This window comes from Dermacentor albipictus, unplaced genomic scaffold (genome assembly GCF_038994185.2).
Source record: "Dermacentor albipictus isolate Rhodes 1998 colony unplaced genomic scaffold, USDA_Dalb.pri_finalv2 scaffold_12, whole genome shotgun sequence".
NCBI classification, from domain to species: domain Eukaryota; kingdom Metazoa; phylum Arthropoda; class Arachnida; order Ixodida; family Ixodidae; genus Dermacentor; species Dermacentor albipictus.
In genome coordinates this window covers 5,827,012-5,854,916 of record NW_027225566.1, presented here as the reverse complement: position 1 = coordinate 5,854,916, position 27,905 = coordinate 5,827,012, and the positions used below count along the sequence as shown (strand labels likewise).

The window sequence follows — 27,905 nt, the reverse complement described above, 5'->3', positions numbered from 1 at the left end:
ACAACGTACCACGGAGTCGCAACATCTAGAACTTCGCCGGAGTCGTCGTCTTGCCGGTCTCTTGCCGGTCTCTTGCCGACGACCTTCCCTATGGCTCAGGACGGAGGTGGACAAATGCCAGCTCTAGTTTCACCTGCTCAAAGGTCAGCGCCAGTTGGACCTTTGCAGCACTACATAGAACCACACTCGTTCGCGGGAAAAGTGGGCGAAGACGTCGACGAGTGGCTGACGCACTACGCAAGGGTGAGCCGCTACAATCGTTGGGATTCTGTCACTCAGCTTGAATATGTCGTACTGTTTCTGAGTGAAACAGCGCTGATGTGGTATGAAAACCACGAAGACTAGCTAACCACGTGAGAGCGCTTCGTCGAGGAAATTAAGAAGTGTTTTGGTGACTCCTACGCCAAACAGAAACGCGCAGAGAGAACACTGGCTCAAAGAGCTCAAGCTCCTGGAGAAACATGCACTACAGTGAAAGCTCGTTAATTCGAACTTCAATAATTCGAATTTATGGATAATTCGAACTGTACGATTTGGTCCGGCCAAGCTCCACAGAAGTGTATGTATAAAAAAGTCCGTTAATTCGAACGCGAGAAGGTTCCCTCACGGATAATTCGAACTACGCTCGCCTGGCACACGGCCAGAGAAACGCTCCTACTGCCTACACACAAGGCTGTATTGCCTCCGAAACGGAGAGAACGGCGAGAGAAGGCAAAATCGGAAAAAAATCTAACCGACGCGGGGTCAGCCAGAAGGCAGCGGCGGCTGCCGCCTCTCCGTTCTACGTAACCTCCGAGACTTCATGCCCGTTGCGAATCTCGGAGGCTTTGCAAATCTTGTACATCTGCTAATGTTGTGCGGAGATGGCACGGCAAGCGCCATCGTAACACAGCGAATCAAGCACGTCGCAGCTGCGCTTGCAATCAAGAACCAACGAGTCAGGGCCTTCGCCACCTTCACATGTTCAGCGTCTTTGTCTCGGCAGTCTTCATCGGTTGTGCACGTCTGTTTTCAGCTTAGGAGGTATTGGCCATCGCGATTGATTGTGACGGTGTTAAGCCTCGGCTAACGTTCGTTTCGGTGGACATCGGTAGTGTGGCACAGTCGGACCCAGAGCTTCGACTTCAAGATGGCGTGTGCCCGCCGCACACGCCATCACTTTCTGACACGCCAAATTTCTGACATGCCCTACTGCTTCCAAATCGCAGTGTACTGTTGCTCTCCTTCACTTTCGTTAGTTCGAACTTTCGTTAATTCGAACTGAAGCGGCTTCCCTTGCGGTTCGAATTAACAAGTTTTTACTGTATATACATAGAGGAAATCCTCAAGCTGTGCAAAATCCTAAATTCGCAGATGTCTGAGGAAGACCGTGTCGGACCTCTCCTCAAAGGAATTGCAGAAGATGTATACAATTTCCTCATAAGCCGGGAACACGTTGATTCCGTCTCAGATGTTGTGCGTCATTGCCGTACGTTTGAGACGCTGAAAACACGTCGCATTGTGCCAAAATTTGGACGCCTGGTGAATGTGACAACCTTTGCAAGCGTCGATGAGAGCCCGTCTGCCGATCTTTCGTCTACCATACGGCAGATCGTGCGTGAAGAACTGCTGCGGCACCAGAAACTTGCGCGCGACGTCATACGACAACCTGATACTTATTACCCGCAACACATGGCGCCTGCCGCACCCTACGCTTCCTGGCAACCGGCGGTATGTGTCACAGACGTCAAGCACAGAGGAGCTCCATGGCCACGTGAGGGCACATTTACGCCCGAACACCGACCTGCAGAACACCCTCGCCCCAGCAGGTTTGCACGCAGGCTGACCATTTCTGCTGTCCAGCAGGTTCAGCCGCTTCGCTCTGCTACACGATCCCCCACGGCTGAGCGCTTCGAAGGGCAGTTCGTCGATCGCCGTTTACCTGTGTGTTATAGCTGTGGTTACTTGGGTCACATTGCCAGCTGCTGCAATCACCGCCAACCACCGAGCTTCGACCGATCGACGATGTCTAGGCGGTACCGCGCTCCTCTGGGCGAAACATATTCGCCCTCGCACACATATTTAGGAAGCTTGCCTCACCAGCACCCGGAGCCGCTGCGGAACCGTTCTCCAGCATCCGATCGCAGCTTGACACCACCACCCACTCCTCGTGTAAGCCGGTTACCCTCTCCGCGGCGTCGATACCCGTCGCCACCTCCAGAAAACTAGCCAGCGCGGCCGTTGGAGGTGAGGTCGCTGGACAATCTTCGATGTCGACAGAGATGCCTCCAACCATTTGTATGCTTAAGAATAAGGTCTCTGTATTCTTTGACGGGGTTTCATCCATGGCCTTCGTGGACACGGGAGCAACCGTTTCAGTGACGAGTCTTGCATTCAAAAGCCTCCTAGGACGAAAAGTGATGTTTCGCTGGGACCGTGCCGATACGTTTCGCGGAGTGAGTGGGGAGTTGTTATATCCTCTGGACGTGTGTAATGTAGACGTTACCTTGGGTGGTCAAATATTTAACGCGGAGTTAACTGTTCTACCTCATTCTACGCATGACGTAATCCTGGGCCTTGATTTTTTGAAACTGTGTGGTGCCACCGTCGACTGCAAAACGGGTGAAATCAGTGTACGTACGAGCTTTTCTGCTGCGTTTATGGAAGGCCCACCGTATCGTGAAAGTGTGCTTTGTGTATCCCGGGATACAGTTGTGCCTCCGTTATCCGCAACGTGTTTCAGTTGCCTGTTTCCCTACCACCGACGGAACATTTGACACTACCATGGAGCCCGTTCATCTGAGTTGCATCAAGAGGAATGTACTGATACGATATTGCACGCTGTGAGTTGTTCAGGGACGCACTAACTTATGGGCCGTAAAATGTTCGAGTGAACCTACAATACTGCCACAGGGTCTGTAACTTGCTGCCTACCATGAAGATCAAGTGCTATCGCTCGCCGTTCTTACAGAGGCCCTTGATTCTGCGGAGGAGCGCCATTTCGTTAATGCCTGCCGTGCAGCGCACTCCTCATTTCTGACTATGGTAAACAAGTCACTCTGCACAAAGCGGCGTCACGAAGTGGCGAATAATCTGCTAAAACATGCCCGACTGTTTGACTTTTTCAGCAAGAGGGGCCACCATTGTTTCCTCCTTCTCATATACACCATCGCACAGATACGGGATCTGCCCAACCGTTGCGACAGAAACCATACAGAGTCTCACCATCGGAACGCAAGGTTCTCAATGACCAAGGCCATGAAATGCTAAATAAGAATGTAATCCAAGAATCCTGTAGTCCGTGGGCACCGCCAGTGATTCTGGTTAGAAAGAAAGATGGTACATGGCGATTTTGTGTTGACTACCGCCGCCTCAACACCAGCACTAAAAAGGACGTATATCCTCTTCCGCCTATTGATGATGCTATCGACTGCCTCTCATCAGCGTCTTACTTTTCGTCTGTTGACTGAGGTCGGGGTACTGGCAGATTCCTATGCACAAGGCAGACAAGGAGAAAACGGCATTTGTAACACCAGATGGACTTTTTGAATTTAATGTGATGCCGTTCGGGCTCTGCAATGCGCCTGCAACTTTCGAGCGCTTCATGGACAACTTCCTGCGTGGTTTGAAGTGGGAAATATGCATGTGCTATCTAGACGATGTAGTGATTTTCGGGCGCACATTCAGTGAGCGCAACGCACGTCTCGATCCTGTGCTAGATTGCTGGGACAAAGCGGGTTTGGTGCTCAAGTCGAAGAAGTGTCATTTTGGAGAGCGCCAAACGCTCATTCTGGGACACCTAGTGGATAAGGACGGTATACGACCTGATCCAGCGAAGACTGCTACGGTGGAAGCCTTCAAGCAACCTCGCCATGTAAAAGAGCTACGCAGTTTCCTAGGGCTTTGCTCGTACTTCCGCCAGTCTATTCGTGGATTTGCCAACATCGCGTATCCGCTGACATGCCACCTCCAGAAGGGCGTTCCCTTTGAATGGACTCCTGAATGTGAAGCTAGTTTTCATGAGCTGAAGTCTGACGTCACATCCCATTCTCCGACACTTCGACCATGCGGCTCCCTTAGAAGTTCATACGGACGCTAGCGGCATTGGCATCGGCGCTGTCCTTATTCAACGCGTCGACACCAAAGAACACGTCGTCGCCTATGCGTCGCTCTTTAAGTAAGTCCGAGCGTAACAACACCGTTACAGAGCAAGAATATCTTGCAGTTATTTTCGCAGTACAGCGCTTCCGGTCGTACCTGTACGGGTGCCTCTTCACTGTGGTGACAGACCATCATTCTCTCTGCTGGCTGGTAAATCTCCGTGATCCGTCGGGCTGGCTTGCGCGTTGGACACTTCGTTTACAGGAATATAACATTACCATTTCTTACACAAGCGGCCGCCGACACGCCGACGCTGACTGCCTGTCGCGCATGCCGCTTCCAACGACGGAGTGCGACGCGGACAACTTCGACTGCTATATCGCATCACTGGAGCCGGGATTTCCTGATATAGATACCTTCAAGGTTGAGCAACAAAAAGACAGAACTTTAGAACCACTGCTCATTACTGCAAGGCAATCAGGCCCATCCACTCGTTTCTGCGTTCGTGATGGGGTTCTTTACAAAAAGAACTATTCTGCTACAGGCCCACGATATCTTCTGGTGGTCCCAGAGAGTCTCCGTGTCTCCGTCTTGCGCGCTATGCATGACGATCCAACATCTCGTCATTTGGGTTCTGCGCGAACTCTCTACCGCCTTCAAGAAAGGTTCCACTGGCCTAAAATGCGCCAGATGACCGCCCAGTATGTGTCCAGCTGCAGCGAGTGTCAACGTTACAAGCGTCAGACGAATGCTCCTCCTGGTCAACTCCATGCAGTGCCACCCCCCAGCACTCCCTTTGAGCAAGTTGGCATCAACCTTCTCGGTCCTTTCCCGCGCTCATCCAATGGCAATGGGTGGATTATCGTGTGTGCCGATCACTTGACACGCTATTGTGAGACAGCTGTAATACCATCGGCTACTGCAACCGAAGTGTGTATTTTTCTGCTGCGTTTTGTTATTCTCCGACATGGACTTCCCAGAGTCATCATCAGCGATCGTGGGCGGCAGTTCACTGCAGACGTGGTCGAAGAGATGCTTCGTCTATGTGCTTCAAGGTTTCGACATTCCACCCCGTATCATCCCTAAACAAATGGCCTTACGAAACGCACGAACAGAACTCTTACTAACATGCTGTCCATGTATGTCACGTCAGATCATAAGAACTGGGACAGCGTGCTACCTTTCATTACGTACGCATTTAACACCTCAAAGCATGAAGTTACGGGCTACAGTCCCTTCTTTCTTCTTTACGCGCGTCCGCCTCGTTATACACTAGATACTATCTTCCCGTTCTCCAGCCACGATAATCTTTGTATATCAGAGACTCTGTCTTGCTGAAGAAGCCCGATGACTTGCTTCTTTACGCACTCTTGTTTCACAAGACCGCTCGAAGGCACGCTGCGACCGCCGACGCCGACACGGGATATATGACCCTGGTGATTTAGTGTTGCTCTGGAAACCAACCAGGAAACGTGGATTGTGTGAAAAACTGCTGGCCCACTATGATGGACCCTATGTTATTACTGAGCGTATCAGCGAATTAACCTACCGCATAGCACGTCTCACATCAAATGGCCGACGGTCAGCAAAGACTGAACATTCGCATGTCGCCTGTTTAAAGACCTTTATTTCTCGACAGCCTGTTTGACTTGGCCGGCGGGCTTCGTCTGCGCTGAGGGACATGTGAAGCTCTTACGTGCATAGTGAGTTCACGCCTCAACAAACAGTACGCGGGGGGCACCGAAGAGTGGTGAACGAAGAAGACGATGGGTGGCTGGCTAACTGAATACCGGCAGGCGCTCAGCTGATCAAGGCCATCGCATCTAACTCTACCCGGCTTCAAAGAAACGCCTTTTGAGGGCGTAACAATATATTCAATATTCAATATGAATCTACCTGAGAGAGATCATCCTTGAAAGGGTGACACTATTTGTGGGAGTATGTGACGCATTATAATGGCTGTGTTGTAATTACCTTGTAATCTGTGTTTAGAAAAATGACTGGTCTCCCCGCTTTAGGATTTTTCAGGTCCATTCCTTCCTTTAACGGAAGTGTTACAAGTCCGAAGCTGAAAGGCTAGGGTATCTCTTTGTCAATTATAAAGCTGTAGAGTATAATATTTTCAGTAGCGGGTACCCTGGCACTCCAGATTACGGTATTGAAGCCGAGTGTTCAGTGCCCCGGCTACTCAGTGGCCATACATCGATTCCTGGACGTGGGGACCGCAATTTAACGGCAGCTAAATTGTGAAACCTTTGCGTATACTTGGACATACATGCGCACGTTAAAAAACACCAGGTGATGAAGCATAATCCGCAGCCCCCACTACGGTGCCCCCGATAACCCACTGTGCAGTTTCGGTGCTCGGGACGTTAAACCGCATAATCCGATTTTTTAACTGATCTGAACGCATGGCCAGCGGGTGCAAGAATATTAAATTTTATATCATTACGTAAATGAAATTTTGAAGTCATTTTGGTAACAAAAATTACACGAAGACATATTTACATTTTCTGAAACGTAATGATGTTCAAAACTGGCGTTCTCGTTCGGTGAGGTAGCTTCTAAATCAGAAACGGTTGAAAAGTGATCGTATGTGCAAACCATGACAATGACAGTAATGTATCAAAAAAGTAACTGCACAGCAACAGATGTCGAAGCAGGAAAGGGTGATACTACAGCACCACACGTCGTTTTAAAAAATGCAAACGTCATATGGCTTATGATAAGCTTAAATTACATTTTAGTACATTTTGCAAGGGTGCGGGGTTATGCGAATCACTTGGCATCTAATAAATTTAGGTTCCCAGACTTATATATAGGCTCCTAGACCAGTTCCCAGGTCACTGACACGAGAATGAACAGATGCATTCATCATTTTAAAATAAGACCTTTTTGTTGTTTCTTTTTGTTATTTATCGTATACCTTTTTTAAACAGCTAAGAGAATTACTGAATATACGACACTTCACATGATTTATCTGCCCAGGCGGACATAATTTAGGACAAAATAAAGGAAATTCATTCTCTAATAAACTTATTGTACAAATCCTTAGTTTCAAGATTTAGGGCGCATATCTATATTAGAAAGTTTAAGGGAAATACTCATGAAAGTCTGGTTCCGTGTTAAGGCATTTCTAAGCTGCCATCCAAACCGAAAGAGCTGGTGTCAAATTATTCTTTCAATGTACTTGATTTACCGCGCCACCTCTAAAGGCAGCTTTCTGTCGAACTTCTGTGTAACGCTAACGTGTGGTGTAAAATGAAGCTGCCGTCACATTTCCGTCTTCCCACAATCTTATACCGATTGGCACTGCATGGGCGCAACTCCCGATTGGATGCATAGTAACTTTAGCAGAATATTATTCAGTTTCCTGCAATGATTTATAGAGGGAACTCTGACGCTGCAATCGTTCAGCTACCATGGGGATGATGGTTACTCAGGCAAGTACCCAGGAAGGGGGATGGGCGGTTGGGGGGGTGCCTTCCCGCCCATGCCACCACTCCATGTTGAGTGGTGGCGTAAAGCAATCGCGTAAATCAATGTTGGCGTAAATCAACGTTGAGACTTCACAGCTATTTGGCGGTCAACATTTTGCTGCCTTTTTGACTCCTTTTGGAGGGCGGTAGTTTTCGGCATCTCCAGGGGTCTGAAGGCCAGTTTTCTCATAGATTCGCTGCCCACGCGATTAACTCGAGAAGCTTTCAGTTGTCACCACCTATTGGACGGTCACGCGCATTTCTGTTGCTTCGTTAGTTCAACCTTCTTTGTTTAGACTGATCCAGAGACCAAGAAAGGGATTCGGTTCGTGGTCAGCTGGTCTGTATGCACGAGAAACGAGTTGCGGTTGGACAAAACGCTAGTTGCGTTTAACTTGTCCTTTCGCTTCATGATTTCCTCGACTGACGGCTCCCCACGAAGGTGGCAGATCCTCTGAATCAGATACCAGCTATATGGGTTAGCTATGGTGGAAAATAAAATAACCCGAAACAGCGTCCATAGTAAAACCCTGCAATAACCGTTGAGAGGAAGCTTTAGCACGGGCCCAACTCCGACGCGGCCTATTCGAATAAATTTAAAACGCAAAAGCGCTTTTTTGAGATAACCCCTGGACCGATTTTAATGAAATTTGTTGCATTTGAGTTAGAAACTTACATTCTAGTGAATGTTAAAAGCGGAACTTCGATTTATGGCCTGAATCTAGTGAAACCATTTTTCAAAAATTCGAAAGTTCGAAAAAGAATAGACGCACGAAGTTTATAAATTAATAGCTCTGCATGAAAAACAGATTCCGTGGTTTTGTAAACGACATTCATTAGGTCATTCAAAGCGGACCGATTCGTTACTTCAATTTATATCTTACGTGAACTTGTTGCGTTGTGTACAAGGGTTCAGCAAAAGCTGTATTTCCATATTACTGAACCTTTCTAGATTCATGAGTTACATATAAATGTTGCCCGCTTTAGATGTATCATCAGATGCAATTTACACAATTGTGATATTATTTTTCTTTTCCGAAATGCAAACTTGTAAGTTTCGTTTCCGCAGAATTTTTTATTTTTGCCAATTTTCTAATAAAAAATTGACGATCAAAATCAGAAATTGGAAAGCAACAGGCCCTTGATTTCAAGTTTTTCTTTTAAATGCAGCAAACCTCGTCAAATTTGGTGCCGTGATTGCCGAGAAAAACGAATTGTCCTTTTACATGTGTTTAGATAGGAGCTCTGGAGCTAAAGCTGGCCCCTAAACCCATAACCAACAGGAATGTCATGTGTTACCTCTTCTAGTTTTTCCCTAATAGTGCAGCAGTATTCGTGCAAAATTGGCAACTGGAAACAAGAGTTGCAAGGAGCTGAGAAATTAAGCGATCTACTAAAGAAGAGAGCCAAGGCAACAGCCAAACAAGAAGAAAGCCATATTTAAAAATTTGTATGATAAATTGAACGAGATGTATGCATATCGCGCAGATTTGACGAGAAATGAACGATATGCTATGTATATTAAACGAGTTCTCATAGAAAATCGGCGAGATCTGTATGATGTGCTACGCAGACTTTTACGAAGTGCACGAGATTTATGCGATGTACTATAAGATTACGTAGAGCTTGTATGACATGTGTGCCATGTGCTGTGTAGACCTGACGAGATTATGTATGGGGTGTATGAGGTGGGGTGTGATGTGTACGCACTGTAGTCGTATGAGCAAAATGATATTTGAGGATGACTATGAACTGCACACAAAGTATGTTCATTAAGTCGTTGTGCATACAAAGCTCATTATTGACAGCGAGATTTATGATGAGTTGTTTGTAGTACATGCAAGATCATGAACAATGTGCTGTATGATGACATTGAATGATTATGACATACATACCACCTTAAATTACAGAGCAAATAAGATGTTCAGAGTTCAACTTCGTGAATTTCATGGAACGAACACATACACCCCCGTCAAAGCTGGTGTCGGGACTTTTGATGCATGCACTTGGAGAAATACATATTCTCGGATGAACACTTATGGCGATACTACTGTATTTGCATGACGCATTCCTCGACCAGCCAATAAGCACTGGATAGCACAATGATATTGTCAAAAGCTATCATCAGAGAATGAATCCCTTGTTCAGAGTAGACCTGCCTAAGATTTTAACGCAATATAGGAGTCGGGTACCATCAGTTTCATAATAAAATGCTACATGTTTGTTTATACACACAAAAAAAGAATCTGCCAATGTGATTATAGCGAATTGGAAACACTTCAAACAAGGACGAGTTGGCAAAGGAGTTTATTGCAGGCAGTTTGATCAGTTACAGAAGATGCATGTACTTTGCCACATCCTAATAATATTGCTTGCCCCAAAGATGTCAGTCAGAGATAGTAATGGGCGAACTTGAACCTGCATATTTTCCAACTAGCCCATTTCTCTTCTCTTCTGTCCTGTCTGCACGCCTCACCTTCTTGCATAATGAATCCTTACCAACTGCCTCAGCTTTCTGTCGTTCCAAATAGCCAAGTGCGTCAACCAGAATACCGTCAAATACGAATCGGCTCTCTTTTCATTAGCCATGCTAAGCGCATGTTACTGCCTGTTTGTGTCAAACCGTAGAAGGCAGTCAGGAAATTGGCCATGCATGCCCACATATACAAAATAAAAAGCAGAACCACAAAATACAGTGTAAATAAGTGGAACAGATAGACAAAATAGCAGCCAAAATAGTCGTCAAAATCCATCGCAATTTATCACTAGTGAACAAAAAAATAATGAAATTAAATAACCAAGAATCCCTAAAAATGCCATGTGATTAATGCACAATTACTGCTGCGAAAAATTATTTGCACTAAGTCTTTCACAACTTGGTGAGAGAGCTTGACCTAGTAAAAAATCCTCATATGGTGCACAGTAGTGGCAAAAAGCTAGATTAGCGTCGCAACTTGGTGACCATTATCTGCCTACATACTACACAAAACTGAATTTGAAATTAAAGGAGAAATGACAAAGCAGTTCGTGTGCTGATGATGGTTAAGCGGACTGCAATGCCTTGCCATGCGTTGAAAGCTGACCTCGAAGCAACCAAAATGTAAGTGTCCCTACACTGAAGCAGGGCCGAACATGTAGCATGACGAACATGTAGCACATCCTGGCATTCGCCGACGCACACACCTCATGAAAAACACCTTTGCGAAGCGCAATAACGACGCATGCCAGACGTGCGCGCACACAGACAGAATGCGAGCAGTTTCCGAAAGCACTCGCGAAAGACTGTACGGACGTTCTTACGCGGTCGACGCATATCAGAAGCGCGAGCACGCACACATACACGCACGCACACACGCACGCACACAGACAGACATTGAGACACACAGGCAGAACGCGAGCAGTTTCCGAAAGCACTCGCGAAAGACGGTACGGATGTTCTTACAAGAAAGCAAATCCAGCTGGCGTGGCACCATTGCCCGATGCACCAACACCACCACTCATGAATAGTACACACCCATAGAACGGCGCACACCAAGCCGGAATATCGACGACGCCAAAGCCGTCGTCGATAACGCCGCTGAGCAACACGAACACCTAACATCTGCACACCGAATGAAGATGTGCTGCGAACTTCAAACAGATTTTACGGCCCTGACCGGCTGATACGGCTGCTCCGCAGGCTGTCCTTGCTGTGGAAAGCAATGTCAGCAAAGTTGTATAAACAGGCCGCCTAACGCGCACAACATAGAAATAATATGCCTCTACTACCCATGCGATCACGGTTACCAGAACCAGAGGCGCCGTAGTAAACATCCTCTATCGTATTTAATTGACGTCATTTCCCCTCATTTTGGACGAGGTTTATGGTTACTTTCTCAGCTGCACGACCATTCCTTCGAGCAGGGCGCGACTTGTTCCTGGGACTGTGAGGGCGCTGCGGTAGAGCTCTGCGCCAAGTGATCGAGCCGCGCTGCTCTGCTGACATGTTCACTCTAGTTGCGTGTGTTTGCGCTTTTTGTGCTGTAGCCGATTTTATTTTATTTTCTCACTGTGTGTGCCTTGTCACTGTCCTCGTGCACGGGGCCGGAGGTTGAGGCCTTTTGCGTCCGGTACAAGTTCTACGCTCACGGAGACGCCAGTACTTGCGACGTGTGGGTCACCGAGCGTTAACATTGCGTACGCACTTTGGTTTGTAGGCCCACTTTTTTATCATCTCATTTTTTTCTTCGGACGTGCACCCCCAGGTATGCTGTATGTAGAATATTATACTTCACCTTAAACAACAACAGAAAGAAATAACAGCTGCTTTATTCAGCGAGCACCATGTAAATGCCGAGCGCCGCGACAAACAACCATAACCGTGCCAGGCTATAGCTGACGATGCTCGGACGCTTGGCGCGAAGATCGACGGCAGCGCTTATGTGGCGTGAAAGTCAGCGGGCCGCTCGGTGTGCATAGGCGAGGCGAGGAGTTGGAGTACTAAAAAAGTGTCTATAAACGTTGTTGCAACCAGGCTCCGCACACTCTCAAGTTCCAGCGATCGCCACAGAGGGCGAAAAATCAACCGCGGCACGTTGCAGCATAAGCGCGCAAGTGGACCTACTGCAATTTGGACGCATACTTTAGTTTGTATTTTTCCTGCTAGGGGCGAATAATGTGACTAAATATTGGAACTATAAATGTACATATAATAACTGTCAAACATAATTAACGTGCAATTGTTTGCAAGATAAACACAACTGTTTTTATTAAATTTATGTTATTAAAACCTATGCTTTATTACTTGAATAAAGGCTTTGAGATCTCACTGACGTTTGATAAGCAGCAGCCCACGTGTATCGATTGCAGACCGTGCCGTATTACGATTCAAATAGTACGGCGGCTATATTTGCGAACTGGGTGGTCGTTTCTTTTGTGCAGCATCACGCAGGTTCCTTTTAATTAGGCAACAATAACATCTCAGCCAGTTTGTGCGTCCGACATTCAATAGCCACTACCAGCGAACGTATTTAAAGGCGGTGAATTTTATCAGCTGCGGCGTTTCACCAGGTCTCAAGTTCAACAAATGGCCACAGAGGGAGAAAAATCTATCTAGGCGCGTTTCAGAGTAAGCGCGCAAGTGGAGCTACTGTAATTTGGTCGCATACTTTAATTTGTGCTTTTTCTGCTAGGGGCGCTGAACATGCTGATTTTTTTTTTACTTTACACAAACCATTCACATAAACAATCGAGGTGTCTTAGGATGTTTTTTTACCTCAGGCAAATAGGCAATTGATTTTTTGAAAAAATTTATTGTTGAAGCTGCTTTTTAGTCATAGCGTCAAGGTTTTTGTACTTGATTAACCACCGACAGCCGACAGCCTATTGGTATCGATGTGTTTCCTGGCCATTGGCGTTCGAATACTACGGCGGTAAAACATTTCCGAAAAGCATGCTGGTTTCATCCGCGAGTCACTACATAGACTTGCTATAAAGAAGCTTACTCTTGGCAAAAAATAGTGCCTAATTTTGTTTAGGCGTTGATTATCATAATATGCGGCGGAGGGTGAGGGAGTACGCTTGAAGGTACGTTTTTATGCCGTTGATCTCCATAACACCGTAAGTACGCAAACCGATGTCACAGAACACCCGATGCATCATTGTGTGTTCTTCGTCATCGCTTGTTTGCTGTACGCCTACTAATTCTTCATTTCTTCTTCAAGTGTTGTATCCTCCTTTTGTCCTTGTTTTCTTGTGCTTCACTTACAGTATGTCTTTCCGTCAGCTATAATGCGCATTTGCAAAATCAATACGTTTGATAAGACGCAGTGGTTATCATAATTTCACTACACATGTAATAAGTTGGCACATATGGTTCAGATACAGATACCTGTATGCGGACTTGCCCGACGTTGATGCGGACATTAGGATAATTATGACACCCGTAAAGAAGAGGCAACTGACGGCCGTAAGCTGTTGCGTTCTTTCCGCGAAACTACCCGGCCTGGTAGTGCTGTAAAGATGCTGTATAAAAGTGACACGCGGTGACAGGGAAATTATTATACTTAGCAGCCGACCGTACGTTTTGTAGCTTAGGTCTTCTTTCTTGTGCGTTTGTGCTACCCTTATTATTGAGCCATTTCTTGATTATGTTCTTGACTATGTAACCGCGTTTGTGTGGATGCGTAGACGTGTGCGTTTTGTTTTACTTGTAAAATGTAAATAAAATATTTTCAGGCTTAATCTTTGATGTCGTGTGCGTTTATTCCAGTCGAGGCCATCATACCACCTGGAAAGCGCATTGTGTCAGTAGAGCTACACGAAATGCAACAGCTGGAGCGCGGCGGCACAACTCGGGGTAACGGCGGCGTAATAAACGAAAAACCGGTCGGAATGCTCGTAAAAGTCAGTTCAGAGTATGCCTTAACTTGATATGACTCAGCGCTACATATATTTATATATGTAGGCGCTACGTTTGCCACACAGCAACCAAACTGGCGGGAGCACGATCGAGGCGCAGCAGCCAGAAACACTGCAAAGCCACAGAACACCTGGTAAGGCGGCTATACTGTGCAAAACCCCGTTTCCGTTTCCTCTTGTACAGCGCCATGTGTGGTCGCATACTTTAGTTCACGACGCCACCGCGACGCTTATTTTTATTGCACTGTGGATGGTACAGTTTCCCTTCTCTAAGTTTGTGCAGGTGTTCTGTGGTTGCAACGGCCTCGGCGGCCGATGTCATAGTGATCGTTTGATCATATTTACGCGGTGCTTAGAGAACATGTGCTCCTTTTTTTCTGTGCATTAACGATCACTAAGCCCTTGCGCATGTGCAACGCTATTATATTAGCTCACTGTAGGTCTCTTGCGGTGCGCCGTTTTTAATCATCGTAGTGCTTTGTATTCGCGCTTTCTTTGTTTCCGGCTCATGAGAACCTCTGGTACTCTCGCCGCTCCCGCATTGGGTCACAGTGCACGGAATAATGTTGATAGTTGTGGTATAGCGTGATGTAGTTCACCGCAATTCAACAGGGTGTACGCTGGAAGGACCGTTCTTGCAGTCGATGCGGCGTGGACTGACAAGAAGGAGCGCTCGCCTCGGAACTCTTTCAGTCCGGCGCCTGGCGCATTCCTATGGTTCATGTAGTGTATTTTGTCATGCGCAGCAGAAGATGATTAGTACAGCTCCAAAAACAATAAAAGTGATTTCCTAATGTTAGTTCGACATCGTAGTGCACATTTAGCAAAAGGTTTCGCGAAAATTACCCCGAGATTGATGTTGCTAAGAGCTTCAACTATTGTTTATTTGCTTTTTGGTATGAAGTATGCTAACGCCGGGCATCGCTTGGTCTGAACGGGTACAGAAATTCAAGCAGGAAATGTCACTGCTTCTGTACGTAATTTCTCAGCAAGAAATCGCATAGACATTTCTAGAAGTACGTTGATGGGTTGTTTTCACAGCTAATGTCAACGCGCAACGGCATCCGAATGCTCCGACTCGTGAGAAAATTTTAGCTTGTATGCAAATATTTATGCTTATAGATTGTCGCCAAGGCAACCTGTATTTCTTGTCCTTAGTGTTCTGTGTGTTTTCGTGCCTTTGACATGTTGAATAACCGCCTATGATGTAAGAATGAGATATTTAATTTGTCTAAGCGGATGCAGCTTCATGTAGCTGACTGTACGAGAGCTTTTGAAAATTTAACACGATGTTGTTAAATCACAAGTTTGTAGTTTCAGGAGTGATTACAATAAGCTGAACATTTCTTATTGTTTAGAGATGTCACAATTTCCTGAGACGGAGGCATCTCTGCGGCACATAGGAGCCTGCGGCACTAATGCAGCCTGAACAGCACGACAAAGCATCTGATCTGCTTGCTTTGACAAGGTACGTACAAAACGGTCACGGCCACCTATGTGTTCTAGGTTCACTACGTGTATTTGCTACCTGCCAATATCCCTGAATCTCTCACGCAATTTACAAATTCGCGCTCATTCTACAACTTTACTGATGTTCCATTAAGTAATGAGAATTAAGTTCTATTGGTTAAGATGTTTTTAAGCTGTTGAGAGATGGGGTGGCATGGGATTGCGAAAATGCACGTAAAAATAGTCATGGCACTTATGCTGCGTTCCTAATTGTTAGCAGTGAAAAATCCCTAACGAAAATACCAGAGGGGCACTCGCTTTCGGTGAGTTCATTAAGATAAGTTCCAGAAGCAGCCTAAATTGGCAGCAACAAATGCACTGAGGAAAACTCACTGTTCTAAAAACGTGTTGTTAGTTTCTGCTGTTCCAAGTGTGCTGCTTGTGTACAGCGTCTCAAGGTAAATAATGGTTGATAATGTATGCATAGAAAAATGTGGGTGCTGAGAGAAAGCGTTAAGAAAGTGTATGCTGTCTTTCCAACAGAGGATTTCTGTCTAGGATTTTTGCGAAACATAATGTGCACAGGCTGGCAGGCTTGGCAAAAAATATTCAATACTTTTGCTTTATATTTTAATGTAGCCAGTCCATAATGTCTCCCTTGTATAGCTTAGCGTCAAGCTTGAAGCTGATCTCGGATGTCACAATAGTTGCAGGTTGTTATAACGTGGTATCACAAACAGCTTGCTACGCATGTCAGTCAGCCTGGTGCACAGGTAAGAGTATAACCGAAAGCTGGGTATTCTTTGCCCTTCTGCACATGATGTGAGATAGAGCTTGAACTATGCTATAGTGGCACCATCTCCCATACCTACCCCTCCTCATCATTCTGTCAATTCGCTAATATGCAGAAATTCTAGAGGCTTGATTATGGTGTTGACTGCAGAACTTGGCTGATGTGAATTTCAGTAGTGTGTAGTACCCTAAAAGCCATGCTGTACTTTGCATGCATTTTAAAATGGTCAATTTGGAATATGTCATTGGCTATCGCATTCTCAGAGAAACAATGCCTCTTTTTGTGAATATTGCATATATGAATTATTCGCATTTTCTGGTACTCTTTCAAGGAGCAGCCTATGGGTTGCTCCCCGAAGAAGTTACCACTTTTGCTTACACTATGTGGCAATCTGGTCCAGTTTACTTAACCTGACTGCCATCTATGCACGAGGAGGAGGAGGGAGCAAAAAAAATGAAGGGACCTTCAAATAATGTTCTTGTACAGATGGCCCATACTTTGCATTTTTCTTATCTTGTAGGCTTTGTTACACAAAGCTTTCTATGGGCGAATATCAGCATTTCATTCCTATTTATACCTAATAAGTATTGCTTTCTTCACTGTGTCACTTTTTTTATTATACCCCTGTGACACTAAGCTCTCTTGTTTTAATGCAGGTATGGCTGGGCCTGCAGAAAAAGTGTAAGCGGACTGCTGTGTTGCTCATCAGTGCTGATCTCCACATCCAAGTTGGTCCCACAACATCCAGGCACCACTGTGCTTTCATAAGGTAGTATGGTATGGATACCTTGCTCTTCAGTATCAGTTTTGAGTTGGACTTTTGATAAATGTTTAAGAAGACTCAAGGGTTGGCCTTGGTGATAAATACACTCGTGTTCTTTTTTTATAGTGCTCTTTTCGCAGTGTTCCTCATGTACATGTTTTCAGAGGATGCTTACACTCCTTAAATGCAAACTGCCATGGATCTTGTTTATGCCTTAAAGTAGCATTCTTTCACCAAGAAAACAACCTCATTTAACGCACAATTCATCAGAAAGGTAAGGAGGTGACAGCACATAACACAGCATAACTATACCATTTTACTGCTTGTACACCAATGTCAATGAGAGGCGAAAGGGCAAGAACAGCTAAATCGGCAATAAATGGTGCTCGCACAACTGCGAAAAGGACACATGACATGGCTACTACGACACTTGTTTTACAATGATAAGTAAGCAACCTTGCTATCTTGATAATTCATTGGAGGCGAAGCCAACTTGCAGATACCCTGTCACACATATAGGCCTCACAAATTTCGCCAGCCTGATGGTCCTTATACATTGCCACAATTGCACAGTTTTCGAACAAAATAATACAAGTGAGCTAGCTGTGCACTACCAACTGGCCACCAAATGACCTGAGCATCAAGTTAACATGGTTTCAAATCCAGCCATTTATACATTGGCCTGTTTTTCCGACGTAGTACCTACTGCACGATAGTGGTATTTAATATCCCTCAACACCTCTGTGCTCTACATACTCTTTTTTTCATGCTTTTTTCATAGAGAGTGATCCTCACAATGAGAGAGAGCCTCACAAATTTCGCCAGCCTTATGGTCCTTATACATTGCCACAATTGCACAGTTTTTGAACAAAATAATACAAGTGAGCTGTGCACTACCAACTGGCCACCAAATGACCTGAGCATCAAGTTAACATGGTTCCAAATCCAGCCATTTATATATTGGCCTGTTTTTCCGACGTAGTACCTACTGAACGATAGTGATATTTAATATCCCTCAACACCTCTGTGCTCCACATACTCTTTTTTTCATGCTTTCTTCATAGAGAGTGAAGCATGCCCCTTCATTATTTATGTGCCTACACAGCAAAGCGAGCTCCTGCCATGGCGAGAACGAATTGTAGGAAAAGCCGACGTGAAGCTACTTTTCTAGGCACTGAACAAGCTAGGTTTGCTGGTTTGGGTTAGCATTCATTGGTTTCATGGTTTTGGAGCCCCATACGTGTTTTTTGCTCACACTAAGGCAGACAACCTCCTGGGATATGGTTGTGCACTTTGTACAGTGCACTAAAGTCCAAGTGTGGGCCTCATCTTTGGAAGGAAGTGCACTAATGGCACCATTCACGGCGCAAGTGATTCTCATTGAGTCAGGCAAGGCACCAGTGTTAATGTTTGTTCCCTTGCCCAAAACAACGGGTTTAGGTTGAGTGTAGTTGTAGGAAGAAATGTTAAACATAATTTCTAAGTTTGAGTGGGTGCATATGTCTGAGGGCATGAAGTTTTTTTTCTTGCAACTGCCTGGGGGGGGGGGGGGGGGTCACTAGTGCTTCCTTAGCATCGCTATCAAGTTGCCATGAAGTTGTGCATCCCAAAAATTGTGAACAATGACACTTTAGTTGGCACGTTGCGAAGAAGGGATCAGCTTTGATACCTTCATTTTCTGTTTAGATACTTGTGCTGTCAGGTATTTATTCTCAGTTTCCTGCGTTATTTTAAGGCCCCAAGCTGACGCAACTGATGTCTACAAATGCAGACTTTTCAGGATAAGGCTCCTGGCTTTTCAAGTGTGGTTGAAGAAAAGGTGGAACTCACAGGTGGCTATTCTAGATGTGAGTGAAACGAACTGGCAAATCTAGGTTGCATCTTGTGTTTGGTTGTGTAGGAGGTAAAGGTTTGATGAAAATTCGTCTCGCCTCTAACGTGATGATAACCACTTACTTGGTCTGTGACCGTAACTTCACAAATCATGTTACGCAAGTAAATGAATTTTCGTCGAGCCCTTGACAACGCTTTCTACCGAACTTATTGACAGAATATTCAAACCGAGACTTACTGGTTCGTCTCACTCGCACCCAGAATAGAAGTCTATAAGGGCCACCTTTTCGTCAAACAGACTTGCAAAGCAAAGAATCTTAATCCAAAACGTCTGCATTTGAAGTCATCGGTATTTTTAGCGCGCTGCCTCAAGATAATTTGGCTAGCTGGGATGAAATTACTGCCAGCAAGAGCTCAGTGCTGACAGAAAATTAAGGGCTTGGAAACTCGAGCGTTCTTTGCAAGTAGCTAACTATAGCAGATCATTATTTGTGTCTTCTGGGGCATACAGTGTTGCGACTTTCGGATGGAGGACGAAAGACGGACTGTTTCCGCAGACAATGAAGAAACAAAAAACTTTATGCAGTATTTAAAGATTGTGCATGAAAGCGTACTGGTAGCAGCAAGAGCGCAACATACTGACTGTGCAGCTGGAAGCGACTCTCTTCTAACAATGGACCGGTTCTCCCTTTTAGTCCCTTTGGCGACCCTCGTCGACAGGAACACGTAGGGCAGGGTGATGACGTCTGCCGCGTAGAATTCTTGATTCGTCGCGGAAATGGCTGGGCGCTTTTTGAAGTCACCTCCCATGCCAAATTCTGGATTCGTCGCGGAGAAGTGGCAGCTGCCGCCGCCTCGCTGATATGCACGTGGTGCACGTAGTATGGCACAACAGCACCGCCGTCGCCAGATAATACATCCAGAAGTCGAGCTGTTCGACGCGGCTCGACATATGCAATGTGCTGATTGAGTGACATCCTTGATGGGGTTCAGGAAACTGCTTTGCCACCCTGTCATACGCTGGTCTTTCCTTTGCTTGGATCTGAGAAAGCTCAAGGAGTGACCGAAAATCAACGCCAATCACTTCGGTAAAAGGGAGCACCCTCCCAATGCTGTCCACAAGGCCAGACCAAACTCCATGAAAACAAACGCTGTAACGCCCTCTGTGCTCCCAACACCACCATTACAGTTATTGCACTAAACACGAACCCGATAAAGCTCCCGGGATACAGACCTCCAAAAAAGCGCTCTCAAAGACACATTCAAAGAGAATAAGCTAAATATTATATTTTAAAGCAATTCCTAACAATCATTCTGGCAGGAAAGACACTGCTGAGGTGATCGAAGAAAGCTTATATTTTGCCCTGTCTCGCTCGCAGTGACATTCTGTCACTTGTCAATGGGTTTACCAGCTTGCTGACATTCGTCGCATGACCGAACAAGTGTTTCAACCTATTTCCAGCATCCTGGCCAATAGAAATTTTGCGATAGCCTATCCTTTGTCTTCTTGATACCGAAGTGACCCGCCCACGCATTCCCATGCACTAACTCAAAAAGCTGTGGACAGTACTTTTCGGGCACGAGTAGTTGGTTGTATATCCGACCCTTGAAATCCTGATATTTCCTGTACTTGAGACCTGACCTAGTGTAGAACGAGTCGTTCCTTCGGGCCAATCCTTTATTTACATTGACCTGCAGCACAGTTAGCGAAGGATCAGTTTTCTGTTTCGCGATAAGCTCCTCTCGTTTAACACTACTAAGCTGGTCGCAGCAACAAGATACAGGACTAAGCAGTGAACCTTCCACTTCAGCCATAGGCGCCCCATTTTTCTGAATCGCGAAAGGCTCCTCACCCACTATCACTGATTCGGTAATTGATTCGTCGCAAGTCTGAGTAATCTGCTTTTCATCAGCCGTATCTCCCGGCCTAGACTGCCGCGGTGAGGACGTTACATTGTCAGTTTCGTCATTTGAAGATGAGCTTTCACTTCTCTTTGAGAGGGCGCGTGACTGTGATTGCGTTAATGCCATGCAAGCGAGACTTGTAGAAAATGAGTGGCCCTCCTTTTCTAAACGCTGCTCCGATTTCTTCAAAGAAAAGATATGAAAAGTGTTCGCGTAAACTTGGACTCACGGCTGGCTCTGTTTGCAACCTTCCAAAAGCGCCCGCGAGAGTTACCCTGGCAACTGGCAAGCACGTGCTCTGCTCTGCTGCGGCTTGTCTGATCCAGGTGCATTCCTGTGCATATTCTTTGGGAGAAACACAGGACGGAGGAGTAACCTCCATCGTGGCGGCCGAGTCGCGAAGTGCCCTGCACATTTTCCCGTTTAACATGACCTCCTGCATATATGGCTCGACCAGCCTCAGATTTTCGTCTGAAAAGGCAGTGCTGGCGAACGCAATTTCCTCCTTGCAATTTGAGGAAATGTGGCCTTCCTTGTTGCAACAGAGGCAGATAATTGGTCTCCGGGCCTCGAACGCGTGCTCTATGTCTGCCTTAGCTTTAGCGGCCCCAGGTGACCAGGCTGTCTCTGGTAGCCCTTCCCTAGCTACCTCAGCCTTAGTCGATGCTCCCTTGCTGAACTCTTCGCTCGTGGATATTTGTTATTCGGCGAAACTGGGTGACGAGGGGAAACCAGTTTGGAGGATTCCTCGTCTTCCTAAATCGGTTTTTCTTCAAAGTTTTGGCACGTGTAATATTCCTCCGCGAGCTGCACTGCCTTCTCTAGGATTACAATTGGGAGCCTGTCCTGCAGCCAAAGTCTAACTTCTGGAAGAACTCGATAAAACTACTCCATTGCTTTGCATTCAAGCACCTTGTCGTGGTTGCCAAACATTATTCCACTTTTCAGCCACACCTTTAAGTTAGGCTTTAGCTCGTACGGGAACTCAGTGTGCGACTCGCTGCCCCTTTTTGCCTTTCTAAAGCGCTGTCGAAATGCCTCGGTAGAGAGGCGGTATTTGTGAAGAAGCGTGGCTTATACCTTTCCATAGTTATCGTAGTCTTCTTTATACAAGCGTGCAAGAACTTCCGCGGCCTCTGCTGGGATAACTGAAAAGTTTTTGAGACCAAAGGCTTTCGTCCAGTTCTATCTTTTCACACGTGCGTTCCAAATTCACGAGAAAAATTGCGCCTATTCAGTACGGAAGCATAAGATCCTGTATTCTCACTTTAGGCGTATCATCTCCACCAGAAAGGGGACTTGAACGCGCCGAGCTGATTCGAATTAGCTCTACCTACAGTTGTCCCATTTTAAGAGCATTATCTCGATCTTCGCACCTTTCTTTCTCCTCTGCCTCCTCGCGCCTTTTCCGCTCCTCATCGCGCATTTTTTTCTCGCTTTCCGTCTCAAAACTTTCTCCCCAAACCTCTTCGACTTCCTCCTCAGTTACCTCTTGTGCCCTCGTAACGTCCATATTGTTTTTCGCATTGCCGCGGCAACCGAAATCCCCATCGCCTGACAAACCTCAAGAAGGTCCTGTATCCTGAGCTTCTCCATCGCAATCTGACGACTCGTCTCGAGTTTTGCCACTAAATCAGCTTTTCCTCCGAAGCCGGAAATCTAGGCAAGGCCTGAAGCGAACTAACACAAACCACTCCAACCCATTCAGGATGCTTGATCAATGCTCCTTAGCATTTACGTGTGCGACAAAGGTCTGGCGATGCGAAAGCCAAACGTTGGGCACTCACTCCTCCAAAGTAGCTGACTCCGGTGGTCCTCGTGGCTGCCGTTGAGCGGTGTAGCGGGCGTTATCTGGCTTCGAATCGCTCAGCTTGCCAGCGACTGCTGCGACTTCGGGGTGGAGGATGAAAGACGGACTCTTTCCGCAGACAAAGAAGGAACGAAAAACTTTATACAATATTTAGAGATAGTGGATGATAGCGTACAGGTAGCAGTAAGAGCACATCAGACCGACTGGGTGGCTGGAAGCGACTCTCTTGTGTCACAATGGGCCGGTTCTCCCTTTTAGTCCATTTGGCGACCCTTGTCAGCAGGAAACAGGTGGGGCAGGGTGATGACGTCGCCCGCGTCGAATTCTTGATTCGTGGCGGAGATGGCCGGGCGCTCCTTGAAGTTGCCTCCCGCCTCGAATGCTTGATTCGTCGTGGAGAAATGGGAGCTCTCGTCGCCTCGCTAATATGCACGGGGTGAACGTAGTACTGCAGGTCCCGTCACCTCGTGGTAGCCACGTGGTGCACGTAGTATGGCACAGCAGCTAGATAATATCTTCACGGGGACAGTAAAGGACCACCTGTGCAGACAGTCTCAAGAAAACTTGATGTATTAAAGCCAAAAGAGGCCATTGAAACCACAACGTTATCTGGACGTTGTCTTCCTACAAGCCAACTAAACCAGCAGCTGCCATGTTGCACTAAGGAGTCAACTCTGTGGCAATTCACCCAACTCTGATGAGAGTGACGTGCACCATGGAACGTGCGAACAGTAAGTTCTTTCTGAGGCAAGACCACAAACTTTACCTGCCAGAATAAGAGCTCTGTTGGCTTGACTTGGGTCAATGACCATAAATTCATCATTATAAAACAGGATGCATTACCAATTGCAAACTCAGCTTAATGTCTCCATGGGCATCATTTTGTGGACAGCAGATGAAAAAAGGCCCACTGTGACTGGTGATCCTGCCCAGGAGTCCGTGATGTCCAGAAGGAGGAGGAGGAAAGAACTTTATTGTGTGCCCTGCGAGTTGGTGGGGAGGGCCAAAGGCCCCGCCTAGGTGACGGCCAGGAGTTCGTGGGTCCTGTTGGCATCCTCGACCCGCTGGACGGCCCATAGTTGATCCTCGAGGGCAAAAAGTGTGAAAATCATTTGCATAGGTTTACAATCGTAAACCAAATTTGTGCTGTCGCTTGAAACAATACCACGCACTTGATGGAGTGGTGCCAAATTTTTTTTAGGAGTAGTGAGCACCTGCACTGCACGTATAATTTAGTTTAAAAGAAAGCAAGGCAGAATGGGCCATATAAAACTAATGACAATAATTTTCGCATAAATAGATATTTGCTCAAATCATCTCATCATCATCAGCAGCAGCCTGGTTAAGCCCACTGCAGGGCAAAGGCCTCTCCCATACTTCTACAACAACCCCGGTCATGTACTAATTGTGGCCATGCCGTACCTGCAAACATCTTAATCTCATCCGCCCACCTAACTTTCTGCCGCCCCCTGCTACGCTTCCCTTCCCTTGGGATCCAGTCCGTAACCCTTAATGACCATCGGTTATCCTCCCTCCTCATTACATGCCCTGCCCATGCCCATTTCTTTTTCTTGATTTCAACTAAGATGTCATTAACTCGCGTTTGTTCCCTCACCCAATCTGCTCTTTTCTTATCCCTTAATGTTACACCTATCATTCGTCTTTCCATAGCTCGTTGCGTCGTCCTCAATTTGAGTAGAACCCTTTTCGTAAGCCTCCAGGTTTCTGCCCCGTTGGTGAGTACTGGTAAGACGCAGCTATTATACACTTTCCTCTTGAGGGATAATGGCAACCTGCTGTTCATGATCTGAGAATGCCTGGAAACGCACCCCAGCCCATTCTTATTCTTCTGAATATTTCTGTCTCATGATCCGGATCTGCCATCACTACCTGCCCTAAGTAGATGTATTCCCTTACTACTTCCAGTGTCTCGCTGCCTATTGTAAATTGCTGTTCTCTTCCGAGACTGTTAAACATTACTTTAGTTACCTGCAGATTAATCTTTAAACCCACTCTTCTGCTTTGCCTCTCCAGGTCAGTGAGCATGCATTGCAACTGGTCCCCTGAGTTACTAAGCAAGGCAATATCATCAGCGAATCGCAAGTTACTAAGGTATTCTCCATTAACCTTTATCCCCATTTCTTCCCAATCCAGGTCTCTTAATACCTCCTATAAACACGCTGTGAATAGCATTGGAGAGATCGTATCTCCCTGTCTGACGCCTTTCTTTATTGGGATTTTGTTGCTTTCTTTATGGAGGAATACAGTGGCTGTGGAGCCGCTACAGATATCTTTCAATATATTTAGATATGGCTCGTCTACACCCTGATTCCGTAATGCCTTCATGACTGCTGAGGCTTCGACAGAATCAAACGCTTTCTCGTAATCAATGAAACCTATATATAAGGGTTGGTTATATTCCGCACATTTCTCTATCACCTGATTGATAGTGTGAACATGATCTATTGTTGAGTAGCCTTTACGGAATCCTGCCTGGTCCATTGGTTGACAGAAGTCTAAGGTGTTCCTGATTCTATTTGCAATTACCTTAGTAAATACTTTGTAGGCAACGGACAGTAAGCTGATCGGTCTATAATTTTTCATGTCTTTGGCGTCCCCTTTCTTATGGATGAGGATTATGTTAGCGTTCTTCCAAGATTCCGGTACGCTCGAGGTCATGAGGCATTGCGTATACAGGGTGGCCAGTTTCTCTAGAACAATCTGCCCACCATCCTTCAACAAATCTGCTGTTACCTGATCCTCCCCAGCTGCCTTCCCCCTTTGCATATCTCCTAAGGCTTTCTTTACTTCTTCCGGCGTTACCTTTGGGATTTCGAATTCCTCTAGACTATTTTCTCTTCTATTATCGTCGTGGGTGTCACTGGTACTGTATAAATCTCTATAGAACTCCTCAGCCACTTGAACTATCTCATCCATATTAGTTATGATATTGCCGGCTTTGTCTCTCAACGCATACATCTGGTTCTTGCCAATTCCTAGTTTCTTCTTCACTGTTTTTAGGCTTCCTCCGTTTCTGAGAGCATGTTCAATCCTATCCATATTATACTTCCTGATGTCAGCTGTCTTACGCTTGTTGATTAACTTCGAAAGTTCCGCCAGTTCTATTCTAGCTGTAGGGTTATAGGCTTTCATACATTGGCGTTTCTTGATCAGATCTTTCGTCTCCTGTGATAGTTTACTGGTATCCTGCCTAACGGAGTTGCCACCGACTTCCATTGCACACTTCTTAATGATGCCCACAAGATTGTCGTTCATTGCTTCAACACTAAGGTCCTCTTCCTGAGTTTAAGCCGAGTACCTGTTCTTTAGCTTGATCTGGAATTCCTCTATTTTCCCTCTTACCGCGAACTCATTGATCGGCTTCTTATGTACCAGTTTCTTCCGTTCCCTTCTCAGGTCTAGGCTAATTCGAGTTCTTACCATCCTGTGGTCACTGCAGCGCACCTTGCCGAGCACGTCCACATCTTGTATGATGCCAGGGTTAGTGCAGAGTATGAAGTCTATTTAATTTGTAGTCTCGCCGTTCGGGCTTCTCCACGTCCACTTTCGGCTATCCCGCTTGCGGAAGAAGGTATTCATTATCCTCATATTATTCTGTTCCGCAAGCTCTACTAATAACTCTCCCCTGCTATTCCTAGTGCCTATGCCATATTCCCCCACTGCTTTGTCTCCAGCCTGCTTCTTGCCTACCTTGGCATTGGAGTCGCCCATTAGTATAGTGTATTTGGTTTTCCCTCTACCCATCGCCGATTCCACGTCTTCATAGAAGCTTTCGACTTCCTGGTCATCATGACTGGATGTAGGGGCGTAGACCTGTACAATCTTCATTCTGTACCTCTTATTAGGCTTCACAACAAGACCTGCCACCCTCTCGTTAATGCTATAGAATTCCTGTATGTTACCAGCTATATTCTAATTAATCAGGAATCCGACTCCTAGTTCTCTTCTCTCCGCTAAGCCCCGGTAGCACAGGACGTGCCCGCTTTTTAGCACTGTATATGTTTCTTTTGGCCTCCTAACTTCACTGAGCCCTATTATGTCCCATTTACTGCCCTCTAATTCCTCCAATAGCACTTCTAGACTCGCTTCACTAGGTAACGTTCTAGCGTTAAACGTTGCCAAGTTCATATTCCAATGGCGGCCTGTCCGGAGCCAGTGATTCTTAGCGCCCTCTGCTGCGTCGCAGGTCTGACCGCCGCCCTGGTCAGTTGCTGCGCAGCTGCTGGGGACTGAGGGCCGGGGTTTGATTGTTGTGTTCATATAGGAGGTTGTGGCCAAGTACTGCACCAGGGTGGCTAATCCTGCTCTGGTGAGGGAGTGCGTTACCGGTTCTGGTCACCGGGATCAGGCCACACTCCAGGCCTGTTTGTGCAATTTTATCAACAGGCGGATATATTTTTTTTATCCGGTGGAAAATTGCCGGCACCGGGATTCGAACCACGGACCTCTTGCACGCGAGGCGGGTGTTCTACCTCTACGCCACCGCTGCACCGAAATCATCTGACAATTTCTTATTTTAGAAAGTACGAAATTTCATTAAATGTAGCTGCTGTAGGATGATTCTGCATAAGCATTTGTCCTTTTGCATATACCATTTGCCTAAGTAACCTAAATTCGGGAGTTTTATCTTCCAAAACCACAATATGATTGAGGGATGCTTTAGTGGGAGACTCAGGATAATTTTGGACACTCGGTGCTCTTTAATGTGCACCCAATGCACCTTATGTTTTTGCATTTTGCCGGCTTTGCAATGCGGGCATTGTGGCTGGGGTTTTATCCTGCGCCATTTGGCTTAGCAGTGCAATGTCAAAGCCACTACACCACCATGGTTTTTACGTTGCTGCCAGAGGGGTAGTTTCTAAGTAATTTAGTTTGCTCGACCTGTTAGTGCTGATTCTTAAAATTACATATTACGCTTGTTTCTTCTGTTGCTTCAATACTGGTAATTATTGCTGATCATACAGTGTTTTTTTACGATGATAACTTGTTCCAGTAGCCTGCTAATGCGACAGGTTATTCTACTACAGTAATCCATGTTCCTTTAGAAGTTATAAGCATTGCAGAAAACCACTTATCTTTATACACTTTCTTCAGTGTCCTATATGTTCTGAACGCTTGAGCACTTACCTGTCTGAATGTAGGCAAAACTTCTTTTGCCTATGCACTATATTATTGCATAAGTGAAAATAAATTGTTGGCTTTTCATTACTTTTTCAGGTGCCCTGCAAGCTCTCACTCGGAGGACATATTCCAATGGTCATCTGTCAGAAGACTGGGTGTATCAAAGTACCATTGGAAGGTCCAATAAACAATACTCATGAGATATATGACATGCTGTGTAAATTCAGAAGGCATCACTATTAATGAAAACTT

At 45.9% G+C, this 27,905-nt stretch overlaps 1 long non-coding RNA gene across 1 annotated transcript; it reads left to right on the top strand.

Moving 5' to 3' along the window:
• The first annotated feature begins 14,041 nt into the window (after positions 1 to 14,041).
• Positions 14,042 to 16,936, top strand: LOC135914169 (uncharacterized). The gene is made up of 3 exons (XR_010568230.1): positions 14,042 to 14,092; positions 15,317 to 15,426; positions 16,857 to 16,936. It is a non-coding gene; the product is annotated as an uncharacterized lncRNA (long non-coding RNA).
• The last annotated feature ends 10,969 nt before the right edge of the window (positions 16,937 to 27,905 follow it).